This window comes from Mustelus asterias, unplaced genomic scaffold (genome assembly GCF_964213995.1).
Source record: "Mustelus asterias unplaced genomic scaffold, sMusAst1.hap1.1 HAP1_SCAFFOLD_4291, whole genome shotgun sequence".
NCBI lineage: Eukaryota > Metazoa > Chordata > Chondrichthyes > Carcharhiniformes > Triakidae > Mustelus > Mustelus asterias.
In genome coordinates, this window is record NW_027594236.1 from 1 (window position 1) to 20291 (window position 20291).

At 55.6% G+C, this 20291-nt stretch overlaps 1 pseudogene across 1 annotated transcript; it reads left to right on the plus strand.

Annotated features, from left to right (window-relative positions):
• Positions 1–271: 271 nt before the first annotated feature.
• Positions 272–12211, plus strand: LOC144491044 (chloride channel protein pseudogene; annotated as a pseudogene). Its single transcript, XR_013497390.1, has 3 exons — positions 272–376; positions 4988–5074; positions 10728–12211. The product of XR_013497390.1 is annotated as a chloride channel protein pseudogene (transcript).
• The last annotated feature ends 8080 nt before the right edge of the window (positions 12212–20291 follow it).

A 20291-nucleotide genomic window follows, 5' to 3' on the forward strand; every position in this document is an offset into this window, starting at 1 on the left:
GGGGTCGGGAACCCCGGCTGATTCACCCCCCCCTCCCTAACCCAGGGGTCAGTGGACAGGGAGCGGGAACCCAGACTGATTCACCCCCCTTCCCTCCCTAACCCAGGGGTCAGTGGACAGGGATCGGGAGCCCAGGCTGATTCACCCCCCCCCTCCCTAACCCAGGGGGTCAGTGGAAAGGGGTCGGGGGCATATGCCTGCGTCCGGTGGGGGACTCGGAGCGGGCAGCAGATTTGGTGACGTGTCTGTAACCCTTTGTCACTCTCTGCAGATTACTGCCTGGGAGAAGATACAGGCCGAGGTCTCTGTAAATTTTGACCAGTGTCGAATAGACGCATCGCCCTTCCAACTGGTGGAACAAACATCATTACACAAGGTGCGCTCAGCATTCTGGCACTGTGGGATATGATGTGGAGATGCCGGCGTTGGAACTGGGGTTAACACAGTAAGAAGTCTCACAACACCTGGTTAAAGTCCAACAGGTTTATTCGGTAGCGAATACCATAAGCTTTCGGAGCACAGCTCCTTCGTCAGATGGAGTGGATATCTGCTCTCAAACAGGGCATACAGAGAGACAAAATCAAGCTGCAGAATACTGAATAGAATGCGAATCTCTACTTGATTTTGTCTCTCTGTATGCCCTGTTTGAGAGCAGATATCCACTCCATCTGACGAAGGAGCTGTGCTCCGAAAGCTTATGGTATTTGCTACCGAGTAAACCAGTCGGATTTTAACCTGGTGTTGTGAGACTTCTGATTGTGGGGTATATCAGAGTGTTACAGTGAGGGGTGTGGGGTATATCAGAGTGTTACAGTGAGGGGTGTGGGGTATATCAGAGTGTTACAGTGAGGGGTGTGGGATATATCAGAGTGTTACAGTGGGGGGTGTGGGATATATCAGAGTGTTACAGTGAGGGGTGTGGGGTATATCAGAGTGTTACAGTGAGGGGTGTGGGGTATATCAGAGTGTTACAGTGAGGGGTGTGGGGTATATCAGAGTGTTACAGTGAGGGGAGTGGGATATATCAGAGTGTTACAGTGAGGGGAGTGGGATATATCAGAGTGTTACAGTGAGGGGTGTGGGATATATCAGAGTGTTACAGTGAGGGGTGTGGGATATATCAGAGTGTTACAGTGAGGGGTGTGGGGTATATCAGAGTGTTACAGTGAGGGGTGTGGGGTATATCAGAGTGTTACAGTGAGGGGTGTGGGATATATCAGAGTGTTACAGTGAGGGGTGTGGGGTATATCAGAGTGTTACAGTGAGGGGTGTGGGATATATCAGAGTGTTACAGTGAGGGGTGTGGGGTATATCAGAGTGTTACAGTGAGGGGTGTGGGGTATATCAGAGTGTTACAGTGAGGGGTGTGGGGTGTATCAGAGTGTTACAGTGAGGGGTGTGGGGTATATCAGAGTGTTACAGTGAGGGGTGTGGGGTATATCAGAGTGTTACAGTGAGGGGTGTGGGGTATATCAGAGTGTTACAGTGAGGGGTGTGGGGTATATCAGAGTGTTACAGTGAGGGGTGTGGGGTATATCAGAGTGTTACAGTGAGGGGTGTGGGGTATATCAGAGTGTTACAGTGAGGGGTGTGGGATATATCAGAGTGTTACAGTGAGGGGGTGTGGGGTATATCAGAGTGTTACAGTGAGGGGTGTGGGGTATATCAGTGTGTTACAGTGAGAGGTGTGGGGTATATCAGAGTGTTACAGTGAGGTGTGTGGGGAATATCAGAGTGTTACAGTGAGGGGTGTGGGATATATCAGAGTGTTACAGTGAGGGGTGTGGGGTATATCAGAGTGTTACAGTGAGGGGTGTGGGGTATATCAGAGTGTTACAGTGAGGGGTATATCAGAGTGTTACAGTGAGGGGTGTGGGGTATATCAGAGTGTTACAGTGAGGGGTGTGGGGTATATCAGAGTGTTACAGTGAGGGGTGTGGGGTATATCAGAGTGTTACAGTGAGGGGTGTGGGGTATATCAGTGTGTTACAGTGAGGGGTGTGGGGTATATCAGAGTGTTACAGTGAGGGGTGTGGGGTATATCAGAGTGTTACAGTGAGGGGTATGGGGTATATCAGAGTGTTACAGTGAGGGGTGTGGGGTATATCAGAGTGTTACAGTGAGGGGTGTGGGGTATATCAGAGTGTTACAGTGAGGGGTGTGGGATATATCAGAGTGTTACAGTGAGGGGTGTGGGATATATCAGAGTGTTACAGTGAGGGGTGTGGGGTATATCAGAGTGTTACAGTGAGGGGTGTGGGGTATATCAGAGTGTTACAGTGAGGGGTGTGGGGTATATCAGAGTGTTACAGTGAGGGGTGTGGGGTATATCAGTGTTACTGTGAGGGGTGTGGGGTATATCAGAGTGTTACAGTGAGGGGTGTGGGGTATATCAGTGTGTGACAGTGGGGGGTGTGGGGTATATCGGAGTGTTACAGTGAGGGGTGTGGGGAATATCAGAGTGTTACAGTGAGGGGTGTGGGGTATATCAGTGTGTTACAGTGAGGTGTGTGGGGTATATCAGAGTGTTACATTGAGGGGTGTGGGGAATATCAGAGTGTTACAGTGAGGGGTGTGGGGTATATCAGAGTGTTACAGTGAGGGGTGTGGGGTATATCAGAGTGTTACAGTGAGGGGTGTGGGGTATATCAGTGTGTTACAGTGAGGGGTGTGGGATATATCAGAGTGTTAGTGAGGGGTGTGGGGTATATCAGAGTGTTACAGTGAGGGGTGTGGGGTATATCAGAGTGTTACAGTGAGGGGTGTGGGGTATATCAGAGTGTTACAGTGAGGGGTGTGGGATATATCAGAGTGTTACAGTGAGGGGTGTGGGGTATATCAGAGTGTTACAGTGAGGGGTGTGGGATATATCAGAGTGTTACAGTGAGGGGTGTGGGGTATATCAGTGTTACAGTGAGGGGTGTGGGGTATATCAGAGTGTTACAGTGAGGGGTGTGGGGTATATCAGAGTGTTACAGTGAGGGGTGTGGGGTATATCAGTGTTACAGTGAGAGGTGTGGGGTATATCAGAGTGTTACAGTGAGGTGTGTGGGGAATATCAGAGTGTTACAGTGAGGGGTGTGGGGAATATCAGAGTGTTACAGTGAGGGGTGTGGGGTATATCAGAGTGTTACAGTGAGGGGTGTGGGATATATCAGAGTGTTACAGTGAGGGTGTGGGGTATATCAGAGTGTTACAGTGAGGTGTGTGGGGAATATCAGAGTGTTACAGTGAGGGGTGTGGGGTATATCAGAGTGTTACAGTGAGGGGTGTGGGGTATATCAGAGTGTTACAGTGAGGGGTGTGGGGTATATCAGAGTGTTACAGTGAGGGGTGTGGGATATATCAGAGTGTTACAGTGAGGGGTGTGGGATATATCAGAGTGTTACAGTGAGGGGTGTGGGATATATCAGAGTGTTACAGTGAGGGGTGTGGGGTATATCAGAGTGTTACAGTGAGGGGTGTGGGTATATCAGAGTGTTACAGTGAGGTGGTGTGGGGTATATCAGAGTGTTACAGTGAGGGGCGTGGGGTATATCAGAGTTACAGTGAGGGGTGTGGGATATATCAGAGTGTTACAGTGAGGGGTGTGGGATATATCAGAGTGTTACAGTGAGGGGTGTGGGGTATATCAGAGTGTTACAGTGAGGTGGTGTGGGGTATATCAGAGTGTTACAGTGAGGGGCGTGGGGTATATCAGAGTGTTACAGTGAGTGGTGTGGGATATATCAGAGTGTTACAGTGAGGGGTGTGGGGTATATCAGAGTGTTACAGTGAGGGGTGTGGGGAATATCAGAGTGTTACAGTGAGGGGTGTGGGGAATATCAGAGTGTTACAGTGAGGGGTGTGGGGTATATCAGAGTGTTACAGTGAGGGGTGTGGGATATATCAGAGTGTTACAGTGAGGGGTGTGGGGTATATCAGAGTGTTACAGTGAGGGGTGTGGGGTATATCAGAGTGTTACAGTGAGGGGTGTGGGATATATCAGAGTGTTACAGTGAGGGGTGTGGGATATATCAGAGTGTTACAGTGAGGGGTGTGGGATATATCAGAGTGTTACAGTGAGGGGTGTGGGGTATATCAGAGTGTTACAGTGAGGGGTGTGGGTATATCAGAGTGTTACAGTGAGGGGTGTGGGGTATATCAGAGTGTTACAGTGAGGGGTGTGGGATATATCAGTGTGTTACAGTGTGGGGTGTGGGGTATATCAGAGTGTTACAGTGAGGGGCGTGGGGTATATCAGAGTTACAGTGAGGGGTGTGGGATATATCAGAGTGTTACAGTGAGGGGTGTGGGATATATCAGAGTGTTACAGTGAGGGGTGTGGGGTATATCAGAGTGTTACAGTGAGGTGGTGTGGGGTATATCAGAGTGTTACAGTGAGGGGCGTGGGGTATATCAGAGTGTTACAGTGAGTGGTGTGGGATATATCAGAGTGTTACAGTGAGGGGTGTGGGGTATATCAGAGTGTTACAGTGAGGGGTGTGGGGAATATCAGAGTGTTACAGTGAGGGGTGTGGAGAATATCAGAGTGTTACAGTGAGGGGTGTGGGGTATATCAGAGTGTTACAGTGAGGGGTGTGGGATATATCAGAGTGTTACAGTGAGGGGTGTGGGGTATATCAGAGTGTTACAGTGAGGGGTGTGGGGTATATCAGAGTGTTACAGTGAGGGGTGTGGGGTATATCAGAGTGTTACAGTGAGGGGTGTGGGATATATCAGAGTGTTACAGTGAGGGGTGTGGGGTATATCAGAGTGTTACAGTGAGGGGTGTGGGGTATATCAGAGTGTCACAGTGAGGGGTGTGGGATGTATCAGAGTGTTACAGTGAGGGGTGTGGGGTATATCAGAGTGTTACAGTGAGGGGTGTGGGATATATCAGAGTGTTACAGTGAGGGGTGTGGGATATATCAGAGTGTTACAGTGAGGGGTGTGGGATATATCAGAGGGTCTGTGTGTTAATTCCTCCTCTCTCTCTGTCTCCCAGACCCATACCCTGTTCTCTCTCCTGGGTTTAAACGTGGCATATGTTACCAGCCTGGGAAAGCTGGTGGGAGTCGTGGCTTTGAACGAGGTGAGGGTCACACTTGGCATTCCCACTCTCTCCCTTTCCCACAGCAACACGCTCTCACACATATCTCGGGGAGAGACGGGGGGAGAGGCCTGTGGGGGGGGGTTCCCCGCCCACTCGCCCATCGACACCCCCTCCTGCTCCTGTCCAATGTCAAGCCGGGACTGAGAGGGACTGGGTACAGGGGTGTGCCAGGGTCTCTGTGGGAGCGGGATGGGGCAACAGGGGAAAGGGTACCCAGGGTGTGGGGGAGCGAGCGTCCCCGGGCGAGAGGGAGTGACGTCGGAGCTTAGGAGCATGAGGGCGTCACGGAGAGGACCACTTGAGACACAGAATCGTAGAAACCCTACAGTGCAGAAGGAGGCCATTCGGCCCATCTGCACCGACCACAATCCCACCCAGGCCCTACCCCCATATCCCCACATCTTTACCCTCGAACCTACGCATCTCAGGACACTAAGGGGCAATTTTTAGCACGGCCAATCAACCTAACCGGCACATCTTTGGACTGTGGGAGGAAACCGGAGCACCCGGAGGAAACCCACGCAGACACGGGGAGAATGTGCAGACTCCACACAGACAGTGACCCGAGCCGGGAATTGAACCCAGGTCCCTGGAGCTGTGAAGCGGCAGTGCTAACCACTGTGCCACCCCAGACGTGGTCACACTGAAGGTGCAGACGGCACAAAGATAAGTGGGAAAGTGAATCGTGCGGAGGGCGTAGAAGGTCTGCAGAGAGATTTGGACAGGCTGAGTGAGTGGGCGAGGATCTGGCAGATGGAGTATAACGTTGACAAATGCGAGGTTATTCACTTTGGAGGAAATAATAGCAAATTGGATGATTATCTAAATGGAAAGAGATTACAACATGCTGCTGTGCAGAGGGACCTGGGGGTCCTTGTGCATGAGACGCAAAAACCCCAGTCTGCAGGTGCAACAGGTGATCAAGAAGGCAAATGGGATGTTGGCCTATATCGCAAGGGGGATAGAATATAAAAGCAGAGATGTCTTGCTGCATCTGTACAGGGCATTGGTGAGGCCGCAGCTGGAATACTGTGTGCAGTATTGGTCCCCTTATTTGCGGAAGGATATATTGGCATTGGAGGGAATGCAGAGAAGGTTCACCAGGTTGATACCAGAGTCCAAAGATGTGCAGGTTAGGTTGATTGGCCAGGTTATAAATTGCCCCTTAGAGTCCTGGGATGTGTAGGTTAGAGGGATTAGCGGGTAAATATGTGGGGGTAGGGCCTGGGTGGGATTGTGGTCGGTGCAGACTCGATGGGCCGAATGGCCTCCTTCTGCACTGTAGGGTTTCTATGATTCTATGAGATGAGGGGTGTTGATTATGAGGAGAGACTGAGCAGATTGGGTTTGTACTCGTTGGAATTTAGAAGGCTGAGGGGGGGATCTTATAGAGACCTATAAGATAATGAAGGGGCTGGATAGGGTAGAGGTGGAGAGATTCTTTCCACTTAGAAAGGAAGCCAGAACTCGAGGGCACAGCCTCAAAATAAAGGGGGGGTCAGTTTAGGACAGAGTTGAGGAGGAACTTCTTCTCCCAGAGGGTGGTGAATCTCTGGAATTCTCTGAAGTGGTGGAGGCTACCTCGTTGAATATGTTTAAATCACGGATAGATGGATTCCTGATCGGTAAGGGAATTAGGGGTTATGGGGAGCGGGCGGGTAAGTGGAACTGATCCACTTCAGATCAGCCATGATCTTATTGAATGGCGGGGCAGGCTCGAGGGGCCAGATGGCCTACTCCTGCTCCTATTTCTTATCTTATATTTAAATAAGGAGGACCTCTAGGGTTGTAATCTCAGGATTACTCCCCGTGCAGCTCAACACGTGTGGCGAAACAGCTGGTGTCGGAGGGAGGGTTTCAGGGATCTGGACCATTGGGGTCTCTTCCGGGGCAGGTGGGACCTGTACAAGGAGGACGGGTTGCGTCTAAACTGGAAGCGTATAAATATTCTGGCCGGGAGGTTTGCCAGTGTCACACGGGAGGATTTAAACTAGTTCGGCAGGGAACCAAAGCAAAGTTGGATTAGCTGAAGGGGAACCGGAGAGTAAGGCCAGTAAGACTCCGAGGAACAGCCGGCAGGGTGGGATTGCGAATCAGAGGGGGTCTGATGGACTGAAGTGCATTTGTTTCAATGGGAGAAGCGTACCAGGTAAGGTGGATGAACTTCGAGCTTAGATTAGTACCAGGAGCTAGGATGTTGTTGCCATGACAGAGACTTGGGAGTTAAGGGAAGGATAGGATTGGCAGCTGGACGTTCGAGGATACAGATGTTTCAGGCGGGATAGAGGGGGGGTGTAAAAGGGATGGGGGAGTTGCACTCCTGGTTCAGGAGAATATCACAGCTGTACTCCGGAGGACAGCTCGGAGGGTTCATACAGCGAGGCAATATGGGGAGAGCGAGGGTCCCGGGGGTTTGAGGGAGCGAGGGTCCCCGGGGGTTTGAGGGAGCGAGGGTCCCGGGGGTTGAGGGAGCGAGGGTCCCAGGGTTTGAGGGAGCGAGGGAGTGCGGGTCCCAGGGTTTGAGGGAGTGAGGGTTTGAGGGAGTGAGGGTTTGAGGGAGTGAGGGTCCCAGGGTTTGAGGGAGCGAGGGTTTGAGGGAGTGAGGGTCCCAGGGTTTGAGGGAGCGAGGGTTTGAGGGAGTGAGGGTTTGAGTGAGCGAGGGTCCCGGGGTTTGAGTGAGCGAGGGTCCCGGGGTTTGAGGGAGTGAGGGTCCCGGGGTTTGAGGGAGCGAGGGTTTGAGGGAGTGAGGGTCCCAGGGTTTGAGGGAGCGAGGGTCCCAGGGAGCGAGGGACCCGGGGCTTGAGGGAGCGAGGGTCCCGGGGCTTGAGGGAGCGAGAGTCCCAGGGAGTGAGGGTCCCGGGGTTTGAGGGAGCGAGGGTTTGAGGGAGCGAGGGTCCCAGGGTTTGAGGGAGCGAGGGTCCCGGGGTTTGAGGGCGCGAGGGTCCCAGGGTTTGAGGGAGCGAGGGTCCCGGGGGTTTGAGGGAGCGAGGGTCCCCGGGGTTTGAGGGAGCGAGGGTCCCGGGGGTTGAGGGAGCGAGGATCCCCGGGGGTTTGAGGGAGTGAGGGTCCCGGGGTTTGAGGGAGCGAGGGTCCCGGGGTTTGAGGGAGCGAGGGCCCCGGGGTTTGAGGGAGCGAGGGCCCCGGGGTTTGAGGGAGCGAGGGTCCCGGGGTTTGAGGGAGCGAGGGTCCCGGGGTTTGAGGGAGCGAGGGTCCCGGGGGTTGAGGGAGCGAGGGTCCCAGGGTTTGAGGGAGCGAGAGTCCCAGGGAGTGAGGGTCCCAGGGTTTGAGGGAGCAAGGGTCCTGGGGGTTGAGGGAGCGAGGGTCCCCGTGGGTTTGAGGGAGCGAGGGTCCCGGGGGTTGAGGGAGCGAGGGTCCCAGGGAGTGAGGGTCCCAGGGTTTGAGGGAGCGAGGGTCCCCGGGGGTTGAGGGAGCGAGGGTCCCGGGGGTTGAGGGAGCGAGGGTCCCAGGGAGTGAGGGTCCCAGGGTTTGAGCGAGCGAGGGTCCCGGGGGTTGAGGGAGCGAGGGTCCCGGGGGTTTGAGGGAGCGAGGGTCCCGGGGGTTTGAGGGAGCGAGGGTCCCGGGGGTTGAGGGAGCGAGGGTCCCGGGGTTTGAGGGTCCCAGGGGTTGAGGGAGCGAGGGTCCCCGGGGATTGAGGGAGCGAGGGTCCCAGGGAGTGAGGGTCCCAGGGTTTGAGGGAGCGAGGGTCCCCGGGGGTTTGAGGGAGCGAGGATCCCCGGGGGTTGAGGGAGCGAGGGTCCTGGGGGTTGAGGGAGCGAGGGTCCCAGGGTTTGAGGGAGCGAGGGTCCCAGGGTTTGAGGGAGCGAGGGTCCCCGGGGGTTTGAGGGAGCGAGGGTCCCAGGGTTTGAGGGAGCGAGGGTCCCCGGGGTTTGAGGGAGCGAGGGTCCCCGGGGGTTTGAGGGAGCGAGGGTCCCCGGGGGTTTGAGGGAGCGAGGGTCCCCGGGGGTTTGAGGGAGCGAGGGTCCTCGGGGGTTTGAGGGAGCGAGGCTCCCCGGGGGTTTGAGGGAGCGAGGCTCCCCGGGGGTTTGAGGGAGCGAGGGTCCCCGGGGGTTTGAGGGAGCGAGGCTCCCCGGGGGTTTGAGGGAGCGAGGCTCCCCGGGGGTTTGAGGGAGCGAGGGTCTCGGGGGTTGAGGGAGCGAGGGTCCCGGGGGTTTGAGGGAGCGAGGGTCCCCGGGGTTTGAGGGAGCGAGGGTCCCGGGGGTTGAGGGAGCGAGGATCCCCGGGGGTTTGAGGGAGTGAGGGTCCCGGGGTTTGAGGGAGCGAGGGTCCCGGGGTTTGAGGGAGCGAGGGCCCCGGGGTTTGAGGGAGCGAGGGCCCCGGGGTTTGAGGGAGCGAGGGTCCCGGGGTTTGAGGGAGCGAGGGTCCCGGGGTTTGAGGGAGCGAGGGTCCCGGGGGTTGAGGGAGCGAGGGTCCCAGGGTTTGAGGGAGCGAGAGTCCCAGGGAGTGAGGGTCCCAGGGTTTGAGGGAGCAAGGGTCCTGGGGGTTGAGGGAGCGAGGGTCCCCGTGGGTTTGAGGGAGCGAGGGTCCCGGGGGTTGAGGGAGCGAGGGTCCCAGGGAGTGAGGGTCCCAGGGTTTGAGGGAGCGAGGGTCCCCGGGGGTTGAGGGAGCGAGGGTCCCGGGGGTTGAGGGAGCGAGGGTCCCAGGGAGTGAGGGTCCCAGGGTTTGAGCGAGCGAGGGTCCCGGGGGTTGAGGGAGCGAGGGTCCCGGGGGTTTGAGGGAGCGAGGGTCCCGGGGGTTGAGGGAGCGAGGGTCCCGGGGTTTGAGGGAGCGAGGGCCCCGGGGTTTGAGGGAGCGAGGGCCCCGGGGTTTGAGGGAGCGAGGGTCCCGGGGTTTGAGGGAGCGAGGGTCCCGGGGGTTGAGGGAGCGAGGGTCCCAGGGAGTGGGGGTCCCAGGGTTTGAGGGAGCGAGGGTCCCCGGGGGTTTGAGGGAGCGAGGATCCCCGGGGGTTGAGGGAGCGAGGGTCCTGGGGGTTGAGGGAGCGAGGGTCCCAGGGTTTGAGGGAGCGAGGGTCCCAGGGTTTGAGGGAGCGAGGGTCCCCGGGGGTTTGAGGGAGCGAGGGTCCCAGGGTTTGAGGGAGCGAGGGTCCCCGGGGTTTGAGGGAGCGAGGGTCCCCGGGGGTTTGAGGGAGCGAGGGTCCCCGGGGGTTTGAGGGAGCGAGGGTCCCCGGGGGTTTGAGGGAGCGAGGGTCCCCGGGCGTTTGAGGGAGCGAGGGTCCCCGGGTGTTTGAGGGAGCGAGGGTCCCCGGGTGTTTGAGGGAGCGAGGGTCTCGGGGGTTGAGGGAGCGAGGGTCCCCGGGGGTTTGAGGGAGCGAGGCTCCCCGGGGGTTTGAGGGAGCGAGGGTCCCCGGGGGTTTGAGGGAGCGAGGCTCCCCGGGGGTTTGAGGGAGCGAGGCTCCCCGGGGGTTTGAGGGAGCGAGGGTCTCGGGGGTTGAGGGAGCGAGGGTCCCGGGGGTTGAGGGAGCGAGGGTCCCGGGGATTTGAGGGAGCGAGGGTCCCCGGGGTTTTGAGGGAGCGAGGGTCCTGGGGGTTTGAGGGTAGGTTAAAGAGGTGGTGGTCCGAGGTTTCAGGCGTGAATTAACCCTCTTCTTCCTCCAATTCTCCCCCCGTCTTCACAGATCCAAGAGGCCATCGAAGGGACTTCGGCGATGGGGGTGAGATTGAGGCCTCCGCTGGCCAGCTTCCGGGCTGCCCAGGAACTGATCAAACCCGACCGGGTACAGGCTGTAGTCCGACGAATGGCCTGGCTCCTGCCCCCTGCGCCCAGCGCCCAGCGTCCGTCTCACACCAGGGTCGCCCCCGAGGAACCCCCCGCGACTCGCCCTCCGGACCCCTGAGACAGAGGGGGACGCGAGGGGGCGTGTGTTTGTGTGTGTGTGGTGTGTATCGCAAAAGGAGATAGTGGGGGGGGCCTCTGCGGAGGGGGGATTGCCCGGAGGGGGGGGGGGGTAGTCTTGTGGGGGCAGATAATATCGATTTGACGTAATTATTCCAACGATGCACTTCGTTAACATAATACAGACTATTCGACAAGGGAAGTCTGTCTCTCGTTTCAACTGATGTCTTTGAGGGGGGGGGGACCTCTTAAACCCCCCCCCCCACCACCCCGACCTCAGACACTACCCCCCCCCAACCCACCTTGCTGGCAGGGGGGGTCAAAGTGCAAAATGCGCGACTCCCACCCACTCCCGAACGACCTTTGACTTTGTCCTCCTGTTCACTCGATGTCTTAATTGGTCACTTTCCATTCCCCTCCCTCCCTGGGGAGGGGGTGCTGGGAGCGAGGGGGAGCCTACACCTCCACCCACCCAACCCTCTCCCCTGGGGCCTCCCTCCAACCACCCCCCACCCCCACCAGCTCCCCGAAAACCCTCCTCGAGGGTGGAAGTTGTGGGTTGGATAGGCTGCCCCCCTTAATCGGGGAGGAGAGCCTTCCCTCCTCTCTCCCCCACCTTCTCGCCCCCCCCTACCCTCTCCTTGTCTACTGCCCCCCTTCACTCCCTCCCCCCCCCCCCCCCAATCCCACCCCACCTAGGGGGATTTGGAAAAGGAGATACCATACCTCAGTGTCCCTCGCGCCCATCCCCTCCGTCCCGCTTTTCCTTACGCAGGGAGATCCCGGAATGTCTCCCCCCGGGGCGGGGGACAGGGGGGGGGGGGCGGTTACCCAGAGGCCGAAACTGTTCCCCACCCCCTTACTCCCTCGAGCGTCTCGAGGGTGCCCTGTCCCCCCTCGGCCAACCAGCATCTACCTGTTGTTACCCACTTAATTTATCATTTATCTTTTAGCTTTCGAGAGGGTTTGTTTTCTATCTGTATATTTGGTGCGGCGCGTGTTTCGGGAACTGGACTATCGGGGGTTGGTGTAATGGGGCACGGAGGGAAAAGTTTGGGTGGGGGAAAGAACGGGCGGCCATTTTTTTTAAACCTTCTCCACTGGCGACGAGGACATTTTCTCCACTGGCGACGAGGACATTTTTCTCCACTGGCGACGAGGACATTTTCTCTCCTGGTGACGAGGACGTGTTCTCTACTGGCGATGAGGAAATAGCCTCGACTCTTCAATCGAGGCAATGTACAATAAAACTTTCTAACTCAGTGACCAGGTCGCCTCGTGGTATTTTTTCAAACCGTCATGCAATATCCACCCCTCTCTTCCCCCACCCCCACCGTCGACAAAGCTGCAATTACACCAGCCCCAAATCCCTTTACACCTCTGCTTAATGGAGAGAGGGAACTAACAGCCCATACAACAGAATTAGGCCATTTGTCCCACCGGGTCTGCTCCGCCATTCAATCCTGGCTGATATTTTTATCATCCCCAATCTCCTGCCTTTTCCCCATAGCCCCTGATCCCTTTATTAATCAAGAACCTAACTATCTCTGTCTTAAAGACACTCAATGACCTGGCCTCCACAGCCTTCTGCGGCAAAGAGTTCCACAGATTCACCACTCTCTGGCTGAAGAAATTCCTCCTCATCTCTGTTTTAAACATCACAGTCAGTGTACAGAGATCTCCCTGAGAGAGGGGGGACTGAGAGACACCAGTCAGTGTACAGATATCTCCCTGAGAGAGGGGACTGAGAGACAGCAGTCAGTGTACAGATATCTCCCTGAGAGAGAGAGGGGGGACTGAGAGACACCAGTCAGTGTACAGATATCTCCCTGAGAGAGAGAGGGGGGACTGAGAGACACCAGTCAGTGTACAGATATCTCCCTGAGAGAGAGGGGGGGGGGACTGAGAGACACCAGTCAGTGTACAGATATCTCCCTGAGAGAGAGGGGGGGGGACTGAGAGACACCAGTCAGTGTATAGATATCTCCCTGAGAGAGAGAGGATTGAGAGACACCAGTCAGTGTACAGATATCTCCCTGAGAGAGAGGGGGGGGGGGACTGAGAGACACCAGTCAGTGTACAGATATCACCCTGAGAGAGAGAGGGGGGGACTGAGAGACACCAGTCTGTGTACAGATATCTCCCTGAGAGAGAGAGAGGGGACTGAGAGACACCAGTCAGTGTACAGATATCACCCTGAGAGAGAGAGGGGACTGAGAGACACCAGTCAGTGTACAGATATCTCCCTGAGAGAGAGAGAGGGGACTGAGAGACACCAGTCAGTGTACAGATATCACCCTGAGAGAGAGAGGGGGGACTGAGAGACACCAGTCAGTGTACAGATATCTCCCTGAGAGAGAGGGGGGGGGGGACTGAGAGACACCAGTCAGTGTCCAGATATCTCCCTGAGAGAGAGAGGATTGAGAGACACCAGTCAGTGTACAGATATCACCCTGAGAGAGAGAGGGGGGACTGAGAGACACCAGTCAGTGTACAGATATCACCCTGAGAGAGAGAGGGGGGACTGAGAGACACCAGTCAGTGTACAGATATCTCCCTGAGAGAGAGAGGATTGAGAGACACCAGTCAGTGTACAGATATCACCCTGAGAGAGAGAGAGGGGACTGAGAGACACCAGTCAGTGTACAGATATCACCCTGAGAGAGAGGGGACTGAGAGACACCAGTCAGTGTACAGATATCTCCCTGAGAGAGAGGGGACTGAGAGACACCAGTCAGTGTACAGATATCTCCCTGAGAGAGAGAGAGGGGACTGAGAGACACCAGTCAGTGTACAGATATCTCCCTGAGAGAGAGAGAGAGAGAGGGGACTGAGAGACACCAGTCAGTGTACAGATATCTCCCTGAGAGAGAGGGGACTGAGAGACAGCAGTCAGTGTACAGATATCTCCCTGAGAGAGAGAGAGGGGACTGAGAGACACCAGTCAGTGTACAGATATCTCCCTGAGAGAGAGAGGGGACTGAGAGACACCAGTCAGTGTACAGATATCTCCCTGAGAGAGAGAGAGAGGACTGAGAGACACCAGTCAGTGTACAGATATCTCCCTGAGAGAGAGAGAGGGGACTGAGAGACACCAGTCAGTGTACAGATATCTCCGAGAGAGAGAGAGGGGACTGAGAGACACCAGTCAGTGTACAGATATCTCCCTGAGAGAGAGAGAGGGGACTGAGAGACACCAGTCAGTGTACAGATATCTCACTGAGAGAGAGAGGGGACTGAGAGACACCAGTCAGTGTACAGATATCTCCCTGAGAGAGAGAGAGGGGACTGAGAGACACCAGTCAGTGTACAGACGCAGAGCGAATGGGAAGGGGATTGGGTCCATTGGGATTGTGTACAGTGGGAGTGAACGGGAAGGGGTTTGGGGATTGGGATTGTGTACAGTGGGAGTGAGCGGGAAGGGGTTTGGGGATTGGGGTTGTGTACAGTGGGAGTGAACGGGAAGGGGTTTGGGGATTGGGATTGTGTACAGTGGGAGTGAGCGGGAAGGGGTTTGGGGATTGGGATTGTGTACAGTGGGAGTGAACGGGAAGGGGATTGGGATTGTGTACAGTGGGAGTAAACGGGAAGGGGTTTGGGGATTGGGATTGTGTACAGTGGGAGTGAATGGGAAGGGGTTTGGGTCCATTGGGATTGTGTACAGTGGGAGTGAATGGGAAGGGGTTTGGGTCCATTGGGATTGTGTACAGTGGGAGTGAACGGGAAGGGGATTGGGATTGTGTACAGTGGGAGTGAACGGGAAGGGGTTTGGGGATTGGGATTGTGTACAGTGGGAGTGAACGGGAAGGGGTTTGGGTCCATTGGGATTGTGTACAGTGGGAGTGAACGGGAAGGGGTTTGGGGATTGGGATTGTGTACAGTGGGAGTGAACGGGAAGGGGTTTGGGGATTGGGATTGTGTACAGTGGGAGTGAACGGGAAGGGGTTTGGGGATTGGGATTGTGTACAGTGGGAGTGAGCGGGAAGGGGTTTGGGGATTGGGATTGTGTACAGTGGGAGTGAACGGGAAGGGGTTTGGGGATTGGGATTGTGTACAGTGGGAGTGAGCGGGAAGGGGTTTGGGTCCATTGGGATTGTGTACAGTGGGAGTGAGCGGGAAGGGGTTTGGGATTGGGGTTGTGTCCAGTGGGAGTGAACGGGAAGGGGTTTGGGGATTGGGATTGTGTACAGTGGGAGTGAACGGGAAGGGGTTTGGGATTGTGTACAGTGGGAGTGAACGGGAAGGGGTTTGGGTCCATTGGGATTGTGTACAGTGGGAGTGAACGGGAAGGGGTTTGGGGATTGGGATTGTGTACAGTGGGAGTGAGCGGGAAGGGGTTTGGGATTGGGGTTGTGTACAGTGGGAGTGAACGGGAAGGGGTTTGGGTCCATTGGGATTGTGTACAGTGGGAGTGAACGGGAAGGGGTTTGGGGATTGGGATTGTGTACAGTGGGAGTGAACGGGAAGGGGTTTGGGTCCATTGGGATTGTGTACAGTGGGAGTGAACGGGAAGGGGTTTGGGTCCATTGGGATTGTGTACAGTGGGAGTGAACGGGAAGGGGTTTGGGAATTGGGATTGTGTACAGTGGGAGTGAATGGGAAGGGGGTTGGGTCCATTGGGATTGTGTACAGTGGGAGTGAGCGGGAAGGGGTTTGGGTCCATTGGGATTGTGTACAGTGGGAGTGAACGGGAAGGGGTTTGGGGATTGGGATTGTGTACAGTGGGAGTGAACGGGAAGGGGTTTGGGTCCATTGGGATTGTGTACAGTGGGAGTGAACGGGAAGGGGTTTGGGTCCATTGGGATTGTGTACAGTGGGAGTGAACGGGAAGGGGTTTGGGATTGGGATTGTGTACAGTGGGAGTGAATGGGAAGGGGTTTGGGTCCATTGGGATTGTGTACAGTGGGAGTGAACGGGAAGGGGTTTGGGTCCATTGGGATTGTGTACAGTGGGAGTGAACGGGAAGGGGTTTGGGATTGGGATTGTGTAGAGTGGGAGTGAACGGGAAGGGGATTGGGATTGTGTACAGTGGGAGTGAATGGGAAGGGGGTTGGGTCCATTGGGATTGTGTACAGTGGGAGTGAGCGGGAAGGGGTTTGGGTCCATTGGGATTGTGTACAGTGGGAGTGAGCGGGAAGGGGTTTGGGTCCATTGGGATTGTGTACAGTGGGAGTGAACGGGAAGGGGTTTGGGATTGGGATTGTGTACAGTGGGAGTGAACGGGAAGGGGTTTGGGTCCATTGAGATTGTGTACAGTGGGAGTGAATGGGAAGGGGTTTGGGGTCCATTGGGATTTTGTACAGTGGGAGTGAACGGGAAGGGGTTTGGGATTGGGATTGTGTAGAGTGGGAGTGAACGGGAAGGGGATTGGGATTGTGTACAGTGGGAGTGAACGGGAAGGGGTTTGGGATTGGGATTGTGTACAGTGGGAGTGAACGGGAAGGGGTTTGATCAGTGACCATATGGAACAGGAATCAGACACCCCCTCTAACTGGAAGTGAATGCTCAGATCTTCCCAATTCATTCGCCCTCCTGAAGGAACATCCCCCAATACCCCATCCCACAATCACTGACCCCCAGTCATCCTGACCCCACCCACCCATCTCCGTAACCTCCTCCAGCCCCTACACCCCCTCCCTATCTCTGTAACCTCCTCCAGCCCCTCCCTATCTCTGTAACCTCCTCCAGCCCCTACACCCCCTCCCCATCTCCGTAACCTCCTCCAGCCCCTCCCTATCTCTGTAACCTCCTCCAGCCCCTACACCCCTCCCTATCTCTGTAACCTCCTCCAGCCCCTACGCCCCTCCCTATCTCTGTAACCTCCTCCAGCCCCCTACACCCCCTCCCTATCTCTGTAACCTCCTCCAGCCCCTACACCCCTCCCTATCTCTGTAACCTCCTCCAGCCCCTACACTCCTCCCTATCTCTGTAACCTCCTCCAGCCCCCTACACCCCCTCCAGCCCCTACACCCCCTCCCTATCTCTGTAACCTCCTCCAGCCCCTACACCCCTCCCTATCTCTGTAACCTCCTCCAGCCCCTACACCCCTCCCTATCTCTGTAACCTCCTCCAGACCCTACACCCCCTTCCTATCTCTGTAACCTCCTCCAGCCCCTACACCCCTCCCTATCTCTGTAACCCCCTCCAGCCCCCTACACCCCCTCCCTATCTCTGTAACCTCCTCCAGACCCTACACCCCCTCCCTATCTCTGTAACCTCCTCCAGCCCCCTACACCCCCTCCCTATCTCTGTAACCTCCTCCAGACCCTACACCCCCTCCCTATCTCTGTAACCTCCTCCAGCCCCCTACACCCCCTCCCTATCTCTGTAACCTCCTCCAGACCCTACACCCCTCCCTATCTCTGTAACCTCCTCCAGACCCTACACCCCCTCCCTATCTCTGTAACCTCCTCCAGCCCCTACACCCCCTCCCTATCTCTGTAACCTCCTCCAGACCCTACACCCCCTCCCTATCTCTGTAACCTATTTCTCTCTCTCTGTCTTTTTGTCTCTCTCTCTCCATCTCTCTCTGTCCATCTCTCTCTCTGTCTATCTCTCTCTCTCTCTCTGTCCATCTGTCCCTCTCTATTTCTCTCTGTGTCCATCTGTCTCTCTCTCTATTTGTCTCTCTCTCTCTGTCCATCTGTCTCTCTCTCTCTCTGTCCATCTCTCTCTCTCTGTCCATCCGTCTCTCTGTCTGTCCACCTGTCCCTCTCTGTCTATTTCTCTCTCTGTCCATCTGTCTCTCTCTCTCTGTCCATCTGTCTCTCTCTCTCTGTCCATCTCTCTCTCTCTGTCTGTCCATCTGTCCCTCTCTGTCCATCTGTCTCTCTCTCTCTGTCCATCTCTCTCTCTCTGTCTGTCCATCTGTCCCTCTCTGTCCATCTGTCTCTCTCTCTCTGTCCATCTGTCTCTCTCTCTCTGTCCATCTGTCTCTCTCTCTCTGTCCATCTCTTTCTGTCCATCTGCCCCTCTCTCTCGCTCTGCGCCTCCCCATCTTTTCTCTCTGCGCCTCTCTTTCTCTCTCTCTGTCTCTCTCTCACAGAATCTACAGTGCAGAAGGCGGCCATTTGGCCCATCGAGTCTGCACCGACCACGATCCCACCCAGGTCCTGTCCGATCCACATTCACCCTGCGAATCCCCCTGACACCGAGGGGACAATTCAGCACGGCCTATCAACCTAACCCACTCATCTTTGGATGGCGGGAGGAAACCAGAGCACCTCTATTTCTCTCGCTCTGTCTCTCGTTTTCTCTCCAGCTCTCTCTCCCCCTCTCACTCACTCTCCAATTAGGACTCTCCTGCACCTCAACCTCCCGCCAGGGAGCAGTCGGCGCGCGGTCTGTAACACTCCGCGTTGGGGTTGAGCGATTTTGGAGCCCCGTGCGGAGCAGGGGATGGGGGTGAAAGATGGGAAGTCCGGACGCGTCAGTTAAAACAAGTCAAGAACAGAACTTTATACATGTAGCAAACAGGACATGCATCTCATCCAGAGACTTTCAAAGTGCGATCGTGGAAAAAAAAGAACTTTTTTTTTTGGTGGGGGGGGGGAGGTTTTTTTTCCGTCAGTTTTGTTAACACATTTGGTAGTCCCCGGAATTATCGGGGCGGAGGTGACATGCTGGTTCCAGTGGAGAGGGAGGGAAAGGAAGGGAAATTTGGCAAACTGACGTTTGGGTAAGTTGGGAGGAGGAGGGGGTCGGAGGGGGAGAGAGAGAGAGAGAGAGACATTCACAGAAACATTACAAATTTGGCCACATGCAGCAAGAAACATTCCAGAAAAGCATCCAAATTGTAAACAGACCCCCAGACCGTACGCCTTGGAAGGACCAGAACCTTCGAATCAGTCCTCTGACAGATCTCATGAACATGCAGTCAGTCACGCAGGGTGCTGGGGCGAAATGTGGGCAGAGAGAGAGGGGGGCTACTGACTGAGGGAGGTGCATTAATATCAGTAGAGGTACAGTCAGTAACACAGGGTGCTGGGGGAGAGGGGTACTGAGTGACAGTGTGAGGGAGCTGGATTAACATCAGTACAGATACAGTCAGTAACACAGGGCGCTGGGGGAGAGGGGTTACTGAGTGACAGTGTGAGGGAGCTGGATTACATCAGTACAGATACAGTCAGTAACACAGGTGCTGGGGGGAGAGGGGTTACTGAGTGACAGTGTGAGGGAGCTGGATTAACATCAGTACAGATACAGTCAGTAACACAGGGTGCTGGGGGAGAGGGGTTACTGAGTGACAGTGTGAGGGAGCTGGATTAACATCAGTACAGATACAGTCAGTAACACAGGGTGCTGGGGGGAGAGGGGTTACTGAGTGACAGTGTGAGGGAGCTGGATTAACATCAGTAGAGATACAGTCAGTAACACAGGGTGCTGGGGGGAGAGGGGTTACTGAGTGACAGTGTGAGGGAGCTGGATTAACATCAGTACAGATACAGTCAGTAACACAGGGCGCTGGGGGAGAGGGGTTACTGAGTGACAGTGTGAGGGAGCTGGATTAAGATCAGTACAGATACAGTCAGTAACACAGGGTGCTGGGGGAGAGGGGTTACTGAGTGACAGTGTGAGGGAGCTGGATTAACATCAGTACAGATACAGTCAGTAACACAGGGTGCTGGGGGAGAGGGGTTACTGAGTGACAGTGTGAGGGAGCTGGATTAACATCAGTACAGATACAGTCAGTAACACAGGGTGCTGGGGGGAGAGGGGTTACTGAGTGACAGTGTGAGGGAGCTGGATTAACATCAGTACAGATACAGTCAGTAACACAGGGTGCTGGGGGGAGAGGGGTTACTGAGTGACAGTGTGAGGGAGCTGGATTAACATCAGTACAGATACAGTCAGTAACACAGGGTGCTGGGGGGAGAGGGGTTACTGAGTGACAGTGTGAGGGAGCTGGATTAACATCAGTACAGATACAGTCAGTAACACAGGGTGCTGGGGGAGAGGGGTTACTGAGTGACAGTGTGAGGGAGCTGGATTAACATCAGTACAGATACAGTCAGTAACACAGGGTGCTGGGGGGAGAGGGGTTACTGAGTGACAGTGTGAGGGAGCTGGATTAATCAGTACAGATACAGTCAGTAACACAGGGTGCTGGGGGAGAGGGGTTACTGAGTGACAGTGTGAGGGAGCTGGATTAACATCAGTACAGATACAGTCAGTAACACAGGGTGCTGGGGGGAGAGGGGTTACTGAGTGACAGTGTGAGGGAGCTGGATTAACATCAGTACAGATACAGTCAGTAACACAGGGTGCTGGGGGAGAGGGGTTACTGAGTGACAGTGTGAGGGAGCTGGATTAACATCAGTACAGATACAGTCAGTAACACAGGGTG